Below are 21,297 nucleotides of genomic sequence, written 5' to 3'. Positions count from 1 at the left end.
GGCCAGGTCATACATGAAAGTCCATTAGACCAGATCTGGAAAGAGGATGACAAATGCAAATGAATGTTGCTCCAGGCCCAGATAGCATAAGTCGGCTAAAAAGACACACAGCTTGTGTAAGTGGGGACATACAAGAGGGATAGAGCCAGGAGAAAGAAAAACAGCAAAATTTCTAGTCTGATTTCTGATGTTTAATTTTTACTGGGATTCCACCCGTCATTTTCTAAACACTTCCTATTGAAAATCATAAAGTCCTTTGCCTAATAAAAAGGAAATCACTGTGGAAAAAGGATGCTATCCACAGGAAACTGCAGGATTCACCAATACTTTTACTGCTGGATTTACATCATGGTTTGTATCAATGTGTTCTGGGTCATGATCCATAAGATGAAAGACAGTTACAGACAGAGCACTGCACACATGCCTTTGAAAAATTTTTGCTGTTAAGTGTTTGAGAACTGAAAACTATACTTTGTGTCCAGCTTTTAGGAGAGAATATCCTGTGCATAGTGGGTGATGAGGATTTTTCATTTCTCCCTGCAGACCTCCTGAGAGTGCGCAACTCTCTACCCAGCACAGCCTACCTCGGTAGTAGTAGCAACTAGTAACAACAAAAGATCTCATGAGTAGAGAATACATTTTTATTTCAAGGAAAAATGGTTCCAAGTGTAGTTTTCTCAGGCAACAACAGTTGTCTGTGAGCAGCACCTCTGTATTTGCAGGTCCAAAGAAAAGTCTGCTTCAGCTTTCTCTTCCTCACTGTCTCTCATGCATATTAAAGTCCTTCATGTGTATTTCAGTTTATCAAATACCACCCGTCTCATCCTTCCTAGTATACTCTGCTTGGCTGTGGTCTTTTATCCTGAGAAAATGTAGGTTTTAGACATAGATGGACTGTTGCATTAGGTACTGTAGAAAGAGCATGCGGGGAAGTTGAGAACTACGGTTCCACGTCGCAGGGAGCTGCCTTGTCTAATAAACTGTAACTGCCTGATCAACACCTTCCTCAGAGCTGGTACCTGTGTCCAGTCCCAGGCACAGTTAATCACCTCTATATGAGAATCTGGGTAACTCTGAAATGGTACTCAAGTCTGATTTAAGGTGCCTGAGAATTTATGCTTTATGTCTGGGAGCCGGGTTCAGTTCCCACATTAGCCAGTGAATATGTTACCGTTTTGCATTAATTGTTTTCTGGTTTCCTCCAGGTCCCCGTGTATGGATGAGGAACATGTGGAAGAAACACCTGAAGAGGTGTTTGAAGGAAAAACATAGTTTTGTACCCAGTGACAACAGTCATTCCACATCAGATACATACCAGGACATAACAAGAGAAATGGAGGAATCCTGCAGAATCGTCTTCCGAGTTATAGTTTACCTATTGCATTGTGGTTAGCACATTTCAACACTGGTCCATTATCTGTCTAGGTTTTCCAAGCCATGCATAAATGTTCAGCTGCATGACTTACACATGGGATTAAATTTTTTTTTTGCCCGTGCTGGCCTAGCAGGTGCTGAAAGATAAAAATACAGCCAGATGAATTTGCACTCATTATAGGCACTTGCACATCTTTTTCTCCAACTGTTTTATATGGTGAAAGGTAAAGATATTTTTTTTAAAAAAAACCACTAACATTAAAATCACAGAATTGTTCAGGTTGGAAAAGACTTTAAGATCATAAGGTCCAACCACAGGTGTGATGAAGTATTTGAAAAGAGTAAGACAGGATATGCATGGTCCCTACTGAGTATATTTTGTATAGAGATTTGAAATAATTAAGCTTTTTAAGAGTTTCTAAATACTCCAAAGAATTCCTCAGAATCTCCTTCCAGTCTACTGACTGCAACTGCTTCAGCAAACATACAGACAAATAGGTTTTGTAATACTTTCAGAAAGTATTTCATGATAATTCCCAACAACAACAGGAAAAAGAACAATATTTTAAATAGTCTAATATTTTAAGTATTCATTTTGATTCTCGCAGTCATGGATGGCAGCATTAAGATGAATTTTCTTGACTGTACCTTTGTCTACTAGCCTTGACTCTCTTGTCTAGCCACTGAACTTTGAATGGTTTCCTCTATTGCGTTCTAATCAGAGCACGCACAGAGAACATAGTTGTTGCTTTTCTTCACTCATCCTTCATGTTATCTTCTTTTTTGCCTCCCGTACATAGTTTCTTAATCTGAAGGCTGTGATATTTAGTGAACAAGCTCACTCTTTTGCTGACAGACAGATCAGACTCGCTGCAGCCTTTCCAAATGCTCTGCTTCTTCATTGGTATGCACCACAGCCGCCTCTTTCTCTGCAGACGAGATAGATCAATCTCAGTATTAGGGAGATTATATTGCTGTCAGTAAGCCTTCAGCTTTTTCTTCACTTTGTTGTAGCACAAGGCTACACATTGAAGATTAGATGAGCTCAGAATGTCATTTCACCCATCCGCTACACCAAAAAGGAATTTTGCTTGAAGAAAAAGTGATTTCAATAGAACATTATGTAGTTTCTAGGAAACAGTCCCTCTTCTTTGTGATTTAGTTAAAGTCAAATGTTCTCCTGAAGTAGAGGTGTCATCACTCAAGAACTCATTTAATGTTTAGCCAAAATGAACCTGCAAATATTATACAGTCCTGTGGGCAACACTTGGCAGAGAAACGCAAAAAAATGGGGAAATAAAGTCAAGTTTTCTGAGTTCTGATTCTAGCTATGACTCACTATATGACTACAGCACAATCTGTCATAAAATATTTCTTTCGCTTCATCTCTAGAACTGGTGAGAAACTTATACGCCTTTTATCTATTTTTGATGAAAGCTTGCCAAATTTTTTGAGATCAATAAAGTTTTAAAAATTAAAATACTACGTAAACTTACCCAATTTGTCTTCTTGGCAAAGCTGCATAGACACTTCCAGCTTCGATTATTATATTGCACAAGACTGGGAATAGATGATACAAAACATAAATTTTAAAAGAAATTTCATAGTCAAAGAAAATATTTTTTTCAAAATAAACCTGACATTTTTTCAAGAGTAAATATTGTTAGTTAGTAATTATCTATCTTAAATTAACTATCTGAAACCAGATATTATTAGATAGTACTGTAGTTCAGTGGCTTAATTTTGGCTTAATGGTTACTATGGGATTTTTCTCTAATGTAAATCTTCTAGCTCCGGCTAGAAAAATAAAATCTAAATATTAGTTGTTTCAGCTATGTATTTAGATTTAAAAAAAAAAAAAAAAAAAGCAAAACCAAGCAAAAAAATAGAAAAAGAGCAGTGATAACATTTGCCCAAGGTGATATAGACTGGATGATTTCCAGTATGGAAAAAAAAAAACCAAAAAAACAACAAAACCAACAGGATGTGATCACAAGTGAAATCAGCACTGAATTTACAGACATTCACTCTGCAAGGCAGGATTCTTCCATCTCTCACTCTTTCACAGCATTCCTAATGTCTTAATTTGCTCACTCATCTTTATGATTATGATCTTTTCTTAAAAAAATTGGAAGATAGAAAGGCCTACAGCCTCTCAAAGCATTTCTGGCTGCACCTTTTGAAATTGTGTGTATGTAATCTTTGTTTATGCGAGTAGCAAAACTGCTACGTTCAGTCTGCCCATTTGGCTGTGTAAGAATTGCCAAACTGGATTGCAGATCCATTGCATGATCTGTCACTAAAGTTCGCATGCTCACTTACGTTGGGTGACTGTGCACGGATATGGAATACATGCAAAAAAAATGTGGGACAAATCACCAAGGAGAGTAAATGTACAGTTAGGCTTGTCCTAAAAGTCAGAGGATGCCAAAGTGATTTTGACACAAGACTTTGAAGGACAGAGTCCTAACTATATGTTGCTGTTTGGCCGTTTTCTTCTTTGTATTGGGATTAACATTATCAAACGTCCATATGTTTCCTATCAGGAGTGTTGCTAGGCAGAAGGAGCATATAAATCCATTCAGATTCACAGTGAGGAATATAATCTTTTGATTTGGAGTTGTGGTGTGGTTTTTTTTCCCTTCTCTCTCCTTTCTTTTTTCATTCTCTATTTCTCAGTTTCTATTAGTCCTGCCTCCCTACCAGCACAACTTTCTCTAGAACAACTCTCCAGCTTTTTGGAAATTCCTTCTGGTTTTTGTGGATTTGTGTAAGGGCAACATCTTTGTAATGGTTGCTGGTGAAATTCATTGCCGAAGGTTATAACTGAGGCCACAGAAATACACCGGCCAGATGTCTGACCTCCAGAGCACCTCTCACGTAAAGAGTTTTAAGGTTTATTGATTTGCTTTGCAGCAGAAGTCAGATTTTAGTTTGGGAAAAAAAAATGCTGAGAGAAATGGGAAATTTTAATCCTTTTAATTTCAATCTTCTCCATTGGCAAATACAAATGACAATAGAGCCCTGTGATACCAAGTAAATCACCATGTTTCTGTGGCTCTCCTCAAATCTGAGCACGACATATGCAATGAAGCAGAGCAGTAACCACCGAGGAGGTTCAAGGACAGCCCTGGGAAGACTGTTTTAGCACATGAAGGCAAAGTAAAGGCTATTACTTTTGGCACAGCTGCAGGCCAAAATGGTCACAGTGGTAAACCCCAAACCGTATGTACAAACACAAAGCAAGAAGCATGTTTAAGTGGAGATCAGGCTGGGTCACTAAAGAGATGAGCTCCCTTCCCGTGCACTTGGTCCTACCTGCTGGGTCACCCTTGGCCAGGCAGAGCACTTCCTTGCCCTTCTTTTCCTATTGACTGCATGTAATAAGATCATCTTTAGGAATATTTGCAGAATTGTGTAATTTCTAATTAAGGAAATATGTATTTTTGTTATTATTTCAGAAAATATTTTTAATTTACACAGGCAAATAGCTCTGCTTGCTTTTCCACTATTTTTTCCTCAATGTTTACAATAAATAAAGAAATTAAATACTCCAGTCAGCTAATGAAAGGGGAAAATCTGAAGCTGTAAACATTAGGAAACACAGTTTGTGAGGGAATTTTGGAAAAGTTTGATTTCTGTTGCTTTTTTGCTTGTTTTTATAGATTAAAATTTGATCTAAGAAGAGCTGACTGCATTAGGTATTTATTTTTTAATTAAACACACTTATTTCTTTGAAGACAGAATTGCTCATTTACCAGCTTGAATTTGCCATTTCTCATTTTTCCCAGCAAGATTCACGAAAGCATTCAACACTGTCATATGTCTTCCATAGCCCGGTTCGACTGTCATAGGCTTGAGAGGAATTGTCAATTCACAGCCCTGAGCTGGAATGTCAGAGATTCTAAACTGGGATTTGTTCTTTCAACAGATGATTATAAATGGCTGGAGGAAGCTGGAGAAATCTGACCAGTTATTGTCTGGATTTAATGACTTCCACGTGTGCTGAACTCTTGACAGCTAATGTAGGATATTTTTATTGCAGATTTTTTTTTATATATATTGACATTATGACCCATGATAATAAAGCTATTCTTAGCAGACAGAAAAAGATGTCAGAAAGAAAGCAAAGAATGAATTTCAGGGAATAATAGCAAGTTAGGAAGACCTCCGAGTAAATATGTTGCATAGGTCTAGCTGACTTATTTCCCGCAGTACACAGTAGCAACAATGATGTGAAAACAGGGAAAGGGCAATCCGTTAAACTCTGTCTCGCACTGATGACTTCTTATTTGTGTGAGAGTTCCCATCCAAATGGGCAGGAAATATCCTGAGTTATCTGTTCCCAGTATTTAATAATAGGGCTTGAGATTTGAACTGAACTTTGCTTTTCTTCTTTCCACAAGCATTCAGCTCTTACTTGGGTTTCGCTCAGAGCATGGTCCTTTGAAATTAGTGATGCTAAATGCTTTCTCCTGTGCCCCTTTTAAACCATGCCTACTCAGTACATAAGTATTTGCCTAAGCTATTACATAAATACAACTAGGACATTTTCAGTTTAAGCATACATAATACATTTGGCTTATATGAGCCGTTTCAAACAAACCGCAATAATTGATAGAGTTGCAATTGTCAATAAAGCCATTAGCTTCAGGGGAATAACTCACTGAAGCAGAATGTGTTTTGGATTCCACTGAGCTTTTCAAAGGGAAGATATCAGCAACTTGTATTTCACTGAAAGAGCCCTCCTGATACTCGCCGGTCCCTAAGCTGCACATATTAAACTTGCGTTTTGAAGTACTTCAAAGCTTCAGGGCTACTTTGAGAAAAGCACATACTGAGTATCAATAGGTTATGCTATAGTTATTATTGTATTTCAAGTTTTGAACATATACCAGAGATATGAAACCATACAAAACTTTTTTTTTAATATTACAGACTCTGCTCCTGCGACTATGCAGAGTGACCCTTGCCTTTGGTCCACGCGTCATTTATTTCTTTATAAGTTTGCAGATTTGAGTCTGGTGGCTTTGGAGAAGGACAAAATCTCCACCTGCCTTACTTGCAACTGAAAGAGAATTTATATCCACACATCCACTCTATTCTCTTCTTCAGCTTTGGCTTATTTATCTATATATGAACTTGCAGGCCGATTCCAAGTGTGCTTGTAATCTGAGTAGCTCGTGCAGATTTTGTTCCTCTGTTGCATTCTACCCTGTGTTGACAGAGCTGACTGCCACACAAGACACTGTAGTCGACTGTGGACCATGCCATATCTATTCATGGAATATTTCACAGAGCAAGGCTGGGAATATTCTTATGCTCATAACATTGCTCTCGTGCCATACCATCACAGTTCACATCTCTAGATGTGAAAGAATGGCAAATTCACTTTCCTATGTAAGACAGAGTTTTTAAACACCTATAAGTTGAAGATCTTTTTTTTACTTTTAGAATATGCATTCTCCCTTCACACAAGAAAACATTTTTAATTGAATGACACGAGGGGCTTATTTTAGCTGGTTAAACATGAGCAACTGATGCACTAGTGTGCAGAGGTCTCACGCAGCCATTTCAAGGTGCACGTCCCACGTGCCTCATGGCATTTCAAATGACAGTCAATATCTGTGCTTTGTTAATTTGAAACAAGCCTATAGATTCTGATGCAAATATCATCTTTTCCTTCGCCATTTAAAATTCGAAATGGATAGAGGTTTTCTAAAAGGGGTGTAACATTTTTTACGCAGATCAACTCAGAAGCTGGCTGCTCCACTTCAATTATAACTGGATGTGTATGAAGTGCAACATCTGTCAGGAGTTCAGAACATTTAAAGATTTATGATTGTCTTCCTACTTTGGAAAACAAATTATTTCATATTCCTGGTTTTTGTATCCCATCTGTAAAACATGGAACAAATTTTCTACATGAAAAGCAGAAAACATGAACAAAGGTTAACCAAAGGGGACACTTACGGAATTGTAGAATAGTTTGGGTTGGAAGGGATCTTCAGAAGTCATCTAGCTCAACCTCCTCTGAAATAAGCTCAGAGTCTTGTCCAACCTGACCTTGAATGTTTCCAAGGACGGGGCATCTAGCACCTCTCTGGGCAATCTGTTCCAGTGTTTCATCACTCTAACTCTAAAATTTCTTCCTTATACTTAGTCTAAATCTAACCTCTTTCAGTTTAAAACCATCACCCCTTGTCCTACCACAATCCTGCTAAAAAGCCTATCCTCATCTTTCTTATAAGCTCCCCTTATATATTGAAAGGGAGCAATAAGGTCTGCCCAGAGCATTCTCTTTCCAGGATGAACAACCTCAGCTGTCTCAGCCTGTCTTCGTAGGAGAGGTTTTCCAACTCTCCAATTGATTATTTTTGTGGCACTCCTCTGGACATGCACTAACAGGTCCATGTGTCTCCTGTGCTGTGGGCTCCAGAGCTGGACGCAGGACTGCCGGTGGTGTAGAGGGGGTGAATCACTTTCCTTGACCTGCTGGCCAAGCTTGTTTAGATGCACCTTCAAAAATGTCTCATTGACTTCGCAGTAAAATCAAGGAAAAGCACATTTATCAAAGTTCACTTTTAGAATTGCGCAGTGAGTGAAGAGATTTTCTAAAAGACCATTTTCATTCAACAAGAGAAAAACTAAAAATTGGACAGAAATTTCCTAAAGATACTGTTGAGCCTATTTTGGATGTAAGCTAGCAGAGCAGCGCTAGCAACTGTTTTTTCCTCAGACTGCAGGCTATTATCTGAGGAGATTAAAGCAAAGCATACAGATCTTGCCTGCTAGGGCGTTGGGATATTTCAGTATTTATGTATCATTAAAATCATGCACATATCAAAATCATAGTTTCCCACCACTAGTATTTCATGGACCATAGATCGTGACGTTATGCAAATGAATGACAAAGTTATCCTGTAGAATGTGGGTTTTTTAACATGTGTTATGCTAGTTTGGATGCTTACACTATGAAAATATGGCACCAGCTTTGCCTTACAGCTAAAAGATACTATGGAACTAGACATTGCTATTTGCCTTGGCAGTTCTTGTTGTAAATTACTAAGTTCAGTCTTTCATTGACAACAAATTGGAAATCAAATAAAAAAAGCAACATGTAGAGAGATTGAAGGTATGGGAAAGAAAAGTCAGCCGACATCCAGTGCAGATATTAAGTCAAAATCTAGACAGACAGAGAAAACAGACAAAAATAAAGTTGTGATGATTATCCAGTGCCTTTTCCATGGATGTTCTGAGAACATTGGGAGTTCATACTTTGTTTAACCTGTTCATAGAATACACAAATTTGTAGCTTCTCATGTACCCCTTGCAACATCTACCAAGAGCTGACCGCTGCCCGAGACATCTCTGGAAAGGACCTGTTCAAGGTCCGGTGGTGCTTTGGTGTAAACTCCAGGAGAGGGTAAAACAGAGCTGCCCCACTCAGGATCAGATCAAGAAACAAATTGTGGGTTTGATTCCTGATTTTAGGTTTCTTTTTTCCACTGCTGCCATTATTTGAGATTTGTAAGACAGGAATGTTTGTAAAGCTGTGTAGTCCTATTAAACCTCTTCCTGTGATATAATAACAGACACCAGTGTTTCTTCCCTACCAGAGGGCGAAAAGGAAACTGGAACATTGGTTACTGACTGGAAGAAATACATTTGCATTGTGATAGTTCATAAGCAGTATCATTTTACTTTGCATGGTAAACTTCACCATGTCACAACACAAAACCGTTACGATACAATGACAAATTCTCAAGCATATGCTTATAAATACTCAAAAAATATTTGTGGCAGGACAGCTCCTTCTAGGCAGAAGGAGTGCATTTGTATTTTTGGAGGCTGAAGGGTTATGATCCCCAGAAATTTCTGGTATTGTGAAGGGAAAAGAGAGATTTGTAAAGATGAAAATATAAAAAAAAAAAAAAAAAATCCACAATCCACCTTGTTATTACTGCTGCTATGGAAACTGAACAAAGAACAATAACTACTTGCCAATTTCTTCTGACTCCTACAGGGAATAAGCCTAAAATGCTGAGACTCAAGGACAAGAATTGCTGTCAATAACTAAATATTTTGCTATTTTGGGATTTACCAGCACATTACCTCGGAGTCATTTAGTTTTCAAATCTTTGTGAATTCTTCTTTTTTTGGTTTTTTTTCAGAAGGGCAATGCATTATAAGTACATGAAGCACGCTGTTACAAAAAATGGCAATTAATTTTACATGGGGAAATCAATTAAATGGTTGGTACAGTACTGAAATTAGAGTTGTATTTTATTTATATCTATAAAGATAATGCTTTTCTAAAAAGAAGAAACACATTAAATTCACAAGCGTGCATAGCCCTGCACTGAACCTGGGAACTTATAAGGAATGAAATATAATTGTTTAGATGTTTATTGCCATACAGTTATAACATGATCACTGTAGTTATATTTGTGTAGGAAGCTACTGCTGAGACTCCCTTGCTTCTGACCCACACATATTTCATCTCTGAAAGGCATAAGTATCAATGTATTTCTGCCCAATAATAACAAGGCATGAAATATTATTGTAATAACCTGCACTATGGACTTCATCTGGAACTGAAGGTGCAGTTAATTTAGGGCACAGACTATGATTTTCAGTATGATTTCACCACGTTCTTCTGCTCAGAAAACAGTAACTAAATCCTAAAGTTACCAGAATGAAATGCCAGTATTCATTTCTCAGTTTGGAACAATTTGCTAGTTGTTAAAATTTAGAACAGCGTAGGCAAAATTAACCACAGGGAAGCTTGCATCTGCGGGGGAAAAAATACCAAGAGTCTTCTGGCAGCTAAAAGGTGAGAGAAGTCACTTCTGTTCTCCTTTGCTTGGATTTAGAGTGGGTGTTCTGGTTTCAAAACATCTCTTCAGTAAGAGATGGACATCTACCCTTATTCAGGTTCCTAAAAATGCTCTTTACTGTCAGCCAGCATCATCTTCATCTTCTTCAGTCTGTGTTCAGGACATATGGTATTCTTCCAAGTAATTCTTTCTGCCAGATGTTAACTTGACTATCCTCCTATGTGCAAGAAAAAGAAATATAGTTTCAATATCTCTCAGCTATATTTTATCTTATATCTCAGTGACAAGAATACTCTTGCTGTGGAGGTGGAGAGGGAAAGAAAATTGATGGGGCTGAATGTGTGCTGAAGGTCTTTTAAACCTGAAAGACTCCTTAATTATAAACTCTAAGAAACATAAAATAGTTGTCCAATGCTATTTTTTAAGGATATCTTCAAGCAGAATAGATAAAAATAAATCAAAGTCTGAATTCTGAACAACTTGAATAAAAGAAAGTTATGGAAATCACAGATGGTAGAGGAGGCAACTCACCATCAGTAACGTTCCCTAGAAAGAGTTGGTGATTCTCTTACAGTATCATTTCTAAATTGTCTTGCAAGTACACCTCAGCCACAATAAGTGTGATAATCCGGAGGAGGCGATGCTACCATTCAAAACAGTAGCAGCTACAAATACCAAACCCCTCAAAATTAACACCTAAGTTCCCAAGCATTTCCAACCCAATTAGGCTCTTTCCCACTCAAGGGTTTCATAAATTCATTTCAGCCAGTCATTTGCAGGAGCCTCTACAGTTTCAAATACAATTTTTAATGCAAAACTTTCCTGAATATAATATAAATGCAATACAGTATCATTAGTTATTACCCTATGCTTTTCTTACATACTGATTTTTGAGGCAGACAACTCTAAGGTATTTTCCTGTCTAGAGTGCACAGTTCTGGAAACCCTTTGCTGTTACAACATATAGCATCAAAATTCTATGCTTTAGAAGGAATTTCCAAATGTAGTTTTCTTCACTATTTTCCTTATATAGCACAGAATGCAAACGATGGATCTGGCTGGGCTTTTTCACCTCGCAATCCACTTATGACACAAATCTGCCTCTGGTTTGTCACTCTATGTCTATAGACAATAGTAAGTCAGTTAGTCATTTAATTTAATTTATCTATAAAATCATATAATTTTAGCATTGCAGAACTGCAGGAGTAGGTACACATGACAATAAATTTCAAATTAAATAATGAGGTAATTTCCTTATTATTTTACTATACTTACAAAGCCCAAATAGTACCTCATCCATATACAAAGCTATATTTTAAAGAAAGTCACTCTCTGCTGTATTCTGTTTCTTAGTAAAATCAGTTCACTCTTTTTTGACGTGATAGCAACAGAATACACTGATATAGTAGATGTATTCATGACAGATATATGTAACGTAAGGGGTCAGACCAAACAAATGGTATGATTTACTGATGCATGTAATAGTGGACGTGCATTAAATAAAGATTCCTGCTTGGCTCCACTTGAATAAGCAATGCTGCTCTTAAAATACCAAATCTTTTATTTGTGAGGTAAGTAAGGAGAGAATCTCTGCATTCAGTAGAGATATACGCAACCCAAATCAGCGTAGTTTTTCCACGCCTCAAGTGGAGGGGAACCAATAATCTCTGCAGTCCTAAACATAGCTCCACTAAATTTGTCTATGATTCTATCAAGACTAATCATAATTTTGCCTACTACAGAATATGTTCACCGCATGGCAGCCGCTTGCTCTGAAACACACATAAAATTGCAGGTGGATTTTTGGCTGTAAGAAGCTGAAGGGTAAAATTTTTGTTATTTTTAGAGAACCTAAGATTACACCCTACATTTTTAGATGCTTGTAGAATAAAGACGTCAGGAAAGTTGTTCTGCAGGAAGTTATTTCCCTTAGGACATATTTCCTTTAAAAGCATATCAGAGCTTGAAATGTAGTCACAGCTAACACTAGGAAAGTCGTGGGTTTGAAAATGTCTTTAGTGCTGGACTTCCTGATAGAAATGACCTATTAAATTCAGGCTTCTTAGCATAAAGACAGTGAAAGAAAAGTAAAATTAAGTGATATATTACCCCAGAACAAAATTTTAGAAGATATTATTATAATTATCTGTATAATTCTGCTTCGAAAAGTATTTTGCAGTACTATTGCATTATCTTAAACATCTTTACATTCTTTTTCTAGCCTTTAGCTTAGTTTAACAGCATTTGAATTCTTCATATCTTCAAGTTTTATGTTTAATGAATGTTGTTTCTAGGTACTGGGTATGTATTTGTTGACTAGTAGTTAGGAGCAGGGTTTAGTTTGATATTAAAAAAACTACAACTGAGTGTTCATTTGTCATTTTGTACACACTTTGTGTGTACAGAAGCGGGATGATCTTCTGTGGCAGCTGGAGGCTATGTCAGATCTCCCAGTCCACCTAAACTCAAAATCTGAGAGTAGGTTAAAGCATTCCATAAGATTCCTCATTTAAGTGCACCATGAACAAAGCTGTTCTGTAAAACAGGTTTAAGATTATGCCAACATACTGCACAAGCTGATGTCAGCAGTTTTGAATTAGACACTGTGCACACGTAATAACATTCTGGAATTGATATTCCTTCCTCCAAAAAACAATGATGACCCTTTCAGTTGGTGTTCAATAATTAGTTTAAATATCACCACCATTTACTGAATGGCGTGTCCTTCTCCCTATAACAAATATAGTGGAGGAAAACATTGATGAACAGTTCTTGAAAGGATTAATAAAAATTTAGCCAAATCATTTTCCAATGCCAAATGGGAGTTTTTTTCCTGTACATTTCTGTTTTGGTTACATCTCCCAGAAAGAAGAGGCAGTGCAAATGATTCTAGTTTTGTTCTGACATAAAACATATGTGACGTTCTTGCTTCATCTTGACTTTTCCATTCTGAGATTTCAAACTTCTTTGAATCAAATGTTTGGTATATACGATCACTTTCTTTCCACTTTTCTTGTCCTAATAAACTTAGATTCTTGAAATTTTTCTTCCCTTTAAGGACAGACATTTCAAAATTCTGGTGCTCTCTATAGAGAATCTTTCATTTGAACAAAAGTTATTTAAATCAGTGGATCTCATTTTCGACAGTAGCAAAGCCGATGTGAAACTTCCTGTGCAAAAAAAGTGTGCTGCTTTGTATAGTCTGTGACAGCTGGTGCCCTGCCATTCCCAACTCTTCTCCATGTCTACGTCTACATTAGTCAGCTGAACAGGGAATGAGCCTGAGCTCTGACATGTAATCATCCTTACTTTTAATCTGGAATGGTCTATGGCATGGTTTTGGTTCCGGCTTACTAATGAACCCTCAGACATTGCCTGGGCTTGCTTCAGGGTTAGCACATGCCAGGAGCATGAGCAACAGAATGTTTGGATTTGAACCCTCTGTTTTATGGGAATAAGGAAGACCAGCTGTAAAACATAGACTGCATCATGATCAAGAATGTGCCTAATTTATTCTATTCATACACATGTAGCAAGTGAGAACTGAGGGAAGACACACTCTTGGAAATATCTTCATAGAAAAATAATATTCAGTAGATAAAAATAGTACTTATATTACAAGACTCGCAAATATTCCATTAACAGCAGTCTAATGTCTTGTAAGGTGGAACTGAATAGTATTACGACAGCTTCTGCTCTCATCCCACGCTCCCTCCCTGAAATCTGAAAGAACTAAAGGACATTTGAGCTACTTGTTAGTGGGATCAGGAGACATCTGTTTTTCCAGGTGCATGTGAAGCCAAAACACGCAGAATGACACTAAGGGCATATGTGCTGTTAGAGGTTTGATCTGCCACATCAAACAGATAAGGAAAAAAAGGAGAATCATGCACAAATGGATATTGCTGTGTTTTAAGTAATTAATCTTATGTTTGTTTTTTTTTCCTAGTTCTTTCTAGGTACTAACCCTTCAGCTAAATTCCTTATTTTTTTCTTTCTCCTACCTGTTGATTTGGCCTTTATCATTTGGAAGGGAGTTATGCAACAGTCGGTCTCTTATTGGTAAGCATGAAAGCCTGGTATTTTATTACCAGTATTCACTGCAGCATTCAGGTAAGAATTCATTCTGAATATAATTCAGTGTGAGGAGATTTACTGCAAATTACTGCTCTCTACACAAGGCTATAAATGCCAATAAGATACTAGAGGCTCAAAGATAGTGCTCTGCACTCGGCAGCCAACGTGTAAGGGTCAGTTAGATAAGTGAAAGGCAGATTGTTTTACATGACACTGAGAATTTCCATTTCATTTGTCATTTTGTCATTTTGTCCTTGGTGAATTATATATTTAATCTAAATCAGGTAGAATCTAAGAAACCTTTTCATTAAGTTTTTGCATGTAAATAAAAAAATAATTGAAATCATATCTATGCAAGAGAGGAAAATTTTTAGCTTGTATAAAAGATCTCTCTAAATTGGCTTTTCTTTCTTTCAAAGAGCAAGCAGCCGCACTGTCAGTACATTTTACTTGCAGATTCCTCATTCTGATCTTAGTGCTGTTCAATAGGGTTCAGATCCAAAAAGCAATCAAAGTAATGTATTATTATCTATTTCCTTTCAACAAGTTACTACAGGTTGCTGTTACGTGAGATCTGCTGCTTCTGATGCCCCTTCGGCCCAGTAAGTCCAACTTACATATGTCATATAAAAACTGACAGTGTGGAGGGTAAATAGATTGGCCTACTAAAGCACTTCAAATACAGATATAAGTAGTTTTACTACTCCTTGTGATCTCCTTGTGCTGTGGTGGTATATTATATAATATAATATAATATACCAATAAATACATTCATTAATATTTTGTATTTGTTAATATATATTTATATTACATTAAATATAATATATAATATATAATATATAATATATAATATATAACTGATATAATACATATTATATTATATATGAAATATTATACATCCTACATAATACATCATATATTATCTATATTCTATATTATCTATTATCTATTATCTATTATCTATTATCTATTCTATATTATCTATTATCTGTTATCTATAATCTGAGGAATAGCAGCCAGGTGGGATAACACAGAGGCTCCTACGTGACCTCCTTGTTCCACGTGAGAGATGGTGCAGTCCCGCTTCGAGGCTTGGCAGTCAATGCAGTGCTTCCCACTGTGCTATGCACAGTCTTGGTGCAGGGCTCTGAAGCTTCCCAAGGATCTTCTCTGCTTCATGGGTTCCCCAGAGAATAGGGAAGGGCTCCCAGACCCTGATGTATGGACTTCCCTTCCTGGAGCCATTTTTCAGCTACCTTTGGTTATTCCAGTACTCTCCAGTGTCCTTAGCTGTTGGACTGGCTAGAGAACTACTTGATGATGATCAGACCATTTGGGGTTTTTTTGAGCTTGGTTTCTTATTTGCTTTGCTATTGTTGATGTTCACAATCTGCTTGTTCTGGAGACTTGTGGACACATTAAGTGGGACTTCTTGATGATCTAGAAATTTCTTCCCTAATTTAGCTGTTTCTTTGATCACATCAAAACTATCCTGTTGCCTGAGACAAGGGGTTGATCATGTTTTCATCTACTTCTGCTGTGGCAAGAAGCTGATGAAAGTTTGCATTGGAAGAACTGCATTACAAGTTGAACCCACTGGGAACAGTGGTGACTCCTAGAGCTCAAGGAAAGAACATCTGAAAATGTACAGATCATCCAACAGGGCAGAAAATGTTGGCAGCTCCATTTCTATATTTTCACACCTTAATTAAAATTATTAATCCCCTGAATTTTGAAGAATGAAGCTGGGAATCAACACATAAATACATATATTTTACCCTGTCGTAGAAAGAGATTCTGAAATTCAGCCTGGACTATATTAAACTGTATGTTTTTACTCTGTGCTTGACTTTCAAATTCTAATGCCTTAAGTAGAGAGATTTGTAACCAAGGAAACATGAGGTGGTATTTCTCTTCATATATTCAGTAAATTTAACACAAACTACAGACAGTATCTATCTATTAGCACTCTAAAGCTAGAATGTTGTCCTACCTTTTACAGTTGGAGTCGATGATCTTTAAAGGCCTTTTCCAATCTAAATGATTCTATGATTCTTTCCTATAATTTCTCTCTGTCTTTGATAAATGACTTATAGCTTCTATGTCAAATATCATGGATATACAGACCATGGTAGAAGATATATTTTTTTTAAGAAAGCATTTATTTTCCTTGGCATATATGAAGAAAGATTTATGATTTCTGTTTCCTCTGTAGATTAAATTTTTCTTTGCAGAGGTGTCATATATTACCCAGCAAAGGGTCATAATAGGAGGTCAAAGATTCCAAACTGCTATGATTATCCCTGTTTTTTATTATTAACAGTTTTGACAGCTTTCAGACATAGTTAATTCTAAGAAAGTGATGATAAGCATAGTGATGATGTTCTGACTAATGTAGATAACAGAGACTGAGAAGACCAAAGTTAGTCTTATAGGTTGTCTTCTGAATTCTCTGTTCTGTTTAAAGCAACGCTCAAGATTTCTTAAGGTTATTTAGAAGCCATCTGGGCTGAATATTGAAAAGAGTATGAACATGGCTTTTTAATGAAGCAGAGAAGGTGACTAGAACTAATGAATTAAAGCCAAATGAACTCTTCGGCTTCCGCTGCGTAAGTGAAAAAAAAAAACCAAAAACATCCTGGAGGACTTACACACAACACTGAATTTTCCAGTGCTTGGGGTTATGTTTTGGGTTTTTTCTTTCTCTGTCCACAGCCATCTGAAGTGTACCTATTCTGCACAAACTAGAAGGGTTACCCATGTTGCTGTTGATGATGCGTATGCAGTTTGGGTCTCAGATATGAGTCATCCAACTACCACTTGCAATGAAGACTTTCTGTAAAATCTCTTAACAAGCTGAGAATAAAATCAAGGTATTGAATTGTGAAGATGCAATCCACAAGCAAGTAATTCACTGCCTTCTACAATGAGTATAGGATGTATTATATCTTCCATTGTACCAAAGCAATTGCTGATTAGTGGAAAAATGGTACACACAGAAATTCAGTTTAGATCAAAACCTTCTGGTATAGTTATATCAGACTGGCAATATGATATGACTTATGAACTGTTAAATAAATCTGCCTTCTCTGTGCCAGATTAAATATATGAGTATAAACATCTTTATCTATAGATAGCCAAGCCATAGCTCATACGATGACTGTACATACTGATGAAAAACTAGACTCAAACAACTAAACACTTTGTAAATATGAAACTAAAACACAATTTCAGGCAGAATAAATTCCCACTTGTCAGCTATTCCTAAATAAAATTGAACATAATATTGATAAAGTCATTACATTTTCTGTCATCATGTAATGAAAATACTTTTATGAATATATTCAAAGTATTTCATTAAAGTAGAACCACCTATGGTAATTGCTAAAATATGAATTCATTTATTCCAATAGGCTGCTAAAGTTACCAAAGACAATTCACCCACTAAATAAAAGCCATAACTGTGACATTAAATTCCATATATTGTAATTTAAGCAATCTGTTTTGAAAAATGAGTTGCACAAGGACACTTGAGCCATAAAAGGAACCAAGTTTTGCCACGTTTTGTGATCTTTGCGCTTTAAATTCTTGCATCTACAAATGAAAATCCAGTACTGTTACAACAAATTCTATATTTTCAAGAAACAGGAAAACGAAGAAGTAGGATATTATAACTGTTACTAGGCAGAATAATATAAGAAGTTAGATTTTAGTGCCTCTGTAAATGCACACTAAATCTTGATTTTTCTTATTCGCTTAAGTGACTTCTTTCTGCTGTGGCATTTGCATAACACCTCTTCTCTAAAAGGGTGACTATATATGATAGTTAAGTAGTGTTAATATTTTCATAGTGTTTATATTTCTGTTTTCTTTTCTTTATGCTTCAGCCAAACCATCTTGACCTCTATTTCGTCTTGTCTGCTATATGACATCTAATTCAGCGCTATGGACGGTCTAATGCTGGAGGCATTGCAATTGTACTATATATCAACAAAGAATAACAGTGCAAAGTGAGGGGACTACTAATAAATGCTAGAAAAGGGTACAGTTGAAATTTAGAAAGCATTCTACATTTCCGATAATACTGACATTCTATTTCTGTGAAGCATATTATTTTTGTGCTTTATTGTGAAGCGTATTATCAAAACAATATGCTTCACAATATTCACCGGTCACAGCCCTATCACAATTTCTTTTGTAATAAAGGACAAGATATCACCTCATAGTAATCAGATAATTAATTCTAGAAACAGCATACAGGGCAGAACAGAGAGTTCCTGTCTTATAAAACTCATACCATGTCTGCACAAATTGCCATCCATCACATCAATTTCACTTGATTCTGCTTTTTATTGGATTTATTTTGCCTGACTTGAATCTGTTGCCCCCTATCCAAAACAAAGACGACAGACAATTCAGTTGTTTGAACATAAGCATCCATGTCTATTTGAGATATCCTAGAGAAGCCTCCAGCTGCTGTTATGGAAAGGTGCAAGACTCTGCCAAGTCATGTGTTATATTTCTCAACCCATGCAGCTGTTTGGACAGAGTAGGACATCCCAAATGATGCTAGACATCCTGGGTTTAGGCATCTGAATTGACTTGACACATTTTCAGAACATAAATCATCCCATTTGTTTGAGCCACATACCACACAATGACAAAACTCATAGAGATGAGGTTCTTTTTCTCTGCATTTAGTAGTGGGAGTCTAAGGACTTTATTCAGTCCACTTCTGTGGCTACGCTTGCCATTAAACACGTGTCCATTATAGTAGAGATAAATGGAAAAAATAATTCAGACAGTAATATACTTTATAATACTTGAAAACCTAACCCAAACTACTGCCCTCACTCCCTGACAGCATTAGCAGAGGTTAAGGCTCTGGAAAAACTTAGGAACTTAGAAACAATGAGGTGTCATCACCTCTGAGACAGTCTTTCAAAAGAGGACAGGAATATATTTTGTTATTACTACTACCAGATATGATAACACAGAAGACAATGCACTTTGGGGAAGAAACTGCTACTGAATAATTTTGCAAATACGTTGTTAATTAAAGAGAGAAAATGTTATTTTGCATTAAAGACTGTGGCACTGGAGTCTGAACAAATAAGTGCTACTGAAAGCTTTCATCACTTCCTGAAATCACCTAAACCACACTGACATGTTCGTTTATTGCAGCACACAACACAAAATTGCCAAAGTCCTGAAATCTGTTTTATACAGATATTTCATTATACAAATTCCAAGAAATTTACCCTAATGATACTCAAGGTGCTTGACCCAGTTGGTGTGCACCGATCAGTCAGGATTCAGTAAGAGTTTAAACCACCTAAATTCAGATGTCTTCTTATGCTGAGTTCTTGTTACAGAGGTGTAGTTAACACAGACAGTGGAGCTCGGAGCACAGTATAGAATGATCAGGATGAAACTGCTCTCTGTGCAGCCAGAAGGAGCTCAAGTCAGCAGGACAGGCACGTTATGTTATCTGAGATGCCCTCGGGTATCTAAGAATTTCTGCTTTAGGAGAGCTGAAGTATGACACTGAGACTATTTGTCTCTATCTTCATTCAATGTAATAAGAAGTCAGACACCTCCAGCTCAATCCGATAGTGCGCGCATAGTCCAAGATATTTGAGGTGTCTTAGGAAGACTATAGGGCATAAATAAGGGGCTAATAGATATAACAGAGGACCTGGAGAAGACACATCCCTTTCCTTCTAGAATTGCGCTTACAGGATAGCCCTCACCATCTGAAATGCCGCTACACAGCTGGATAGGTAACTGAATTCCACTTATAATGTTCACCCAATAAAGGCAGTGGTACTTTCCCTTCTCTTTTCTTACTATAGCAACTCCTCCAGTTTAAGGGTTGGGATTTTTAAATTTGCACTAATGTCTTGGCCACTACAATACAACACTTTCTTAGTCTTTCCTGATTAATGTTTTCAAATTTGTATAAATGTGCTCTTGGGAGTATGGATTAGAAAGTTTGTGTTTGACCCCTCAGCAGACTTCTCTAACCTCCATCCTCCAGAAATGGTCTGATGTCCCATCTCAGATTGCAGCTGCTTCCACAGCAGCTCCAGAGCAAGGCAAGGCTCCAGCACAGTCAGTGCAGGTAAGTGCTATAACAATTAATCTTAGCAGTAGTAGTATGAGAGGAACCCAAATATTCTCTTTGGTTTGGAAGGAAGATTTTATCTAGGAATAGCAAATTCTAGGAATCCTAGATTACATTACTAAAGAAAGTTATTTTCAGTACAAAACACATTTTGAAAAAAGCACATGCATTTGTGGAAGCACTGATTTTTTTCTTCAAGACATTTTCCTCCCTAACTTTGTTACATTTGCTATGATCTGCGTATGAAAAAGCAAATACAAAGCAATAGGTCCTGAATGAGACATGAATTCTGTAGGAACACCAGTTCTTGCTTCCTTGTATAGAGTCTAGAGTCCCAAACCTAGTGGAGAATAATTTTGAAATCCATGAACTCCAATTTTATAATCTGTTGTTACATATTCACAATAAGGTGTAGTCTTATGGAAAAAATCAGAAATATGTTTGAAAATTCATCATATCTGAGAGTATCATTATTCTGAATACAAAGCAATTACTCAGACAGCTAATAATCCATTGCTTATTAGTACAAAATGTTTTTTGCAGGCATCTGGATGTGGGTGTTACAACTCTAATAGCTGGTAGTAATTTTCTGTTGTATTCCTGTATTTTTATTTTTGTAATCCATGTATCTCTTGAATATTAGAAGCATTTTAATACAGAGTTACTAAGCAACTGCTAAATACAGCTTTATTATATGCATATTTCTTGCATGCTTCATGAGACTGCTCTGTGAAAAGAAAAAGCACGAGAACCAAAGAGTAAACTGGAGGAGGAGAACAGCTAAAGAACAGTGCAGTTTTAGAGGACTAATTCTTTGAAATTCACACTAATAAACCTCGAAGACCCAAAAGGTGTAGAGGCAGTTACCTTTCTACAGCT

The 21,297-nt window shown here is 36.8% G+C and overlaps 1 long non-coding RNA gene across 2 annotated transcripts in view; it reads right to left on the bottom strand.

Annotated features, from left to right (window-relative positions):
• Positions 1-1,181: 1,181 nt before the first annotated feature.
• The window catches only part of LOC128851848 (uncharacterized), a 46,726-nt gene continuing 26,610 nt past the window's right edge, over positions 1,182-21,297 (bottom strand). Inside the window, exons 2-4 of one of the 2 annotated variants that reach the window (XR_008449354.1) lie at positions 10,302-10,431; positions 2,871-2,934; positions 1,182-2,303 (exon numbers count right to left, since the gene is read on the bottom strand). This is a non-coding gene — a long non-coding RNA (uncharacterized LOC128851848). Of the gene's footprint in view, positions 2,935-10,301; positions 10,432-21,297 lie in introns of both variants that reach the window. The other variant, XR_008449353.1, reaches the window with a different exon arrangement.

Source organism: Cuculus canorus, chromosome 3 (assembly GCF_017976375.1).
Source record: "Cuculus canorus isolate bCucCan1 chromosome 3, bCucCan1.pri, whole genome shotgun sequence".
NCBI classification, from domain to species: Eukaryota; Metazoa; Chordata; class Aves; order Cuculiformes; family Cuculidae; genus Cuculus; species Cuculus canorus.
This window is presented reverse-complemented; position numbering and strand designations above follow the sequence as displayed.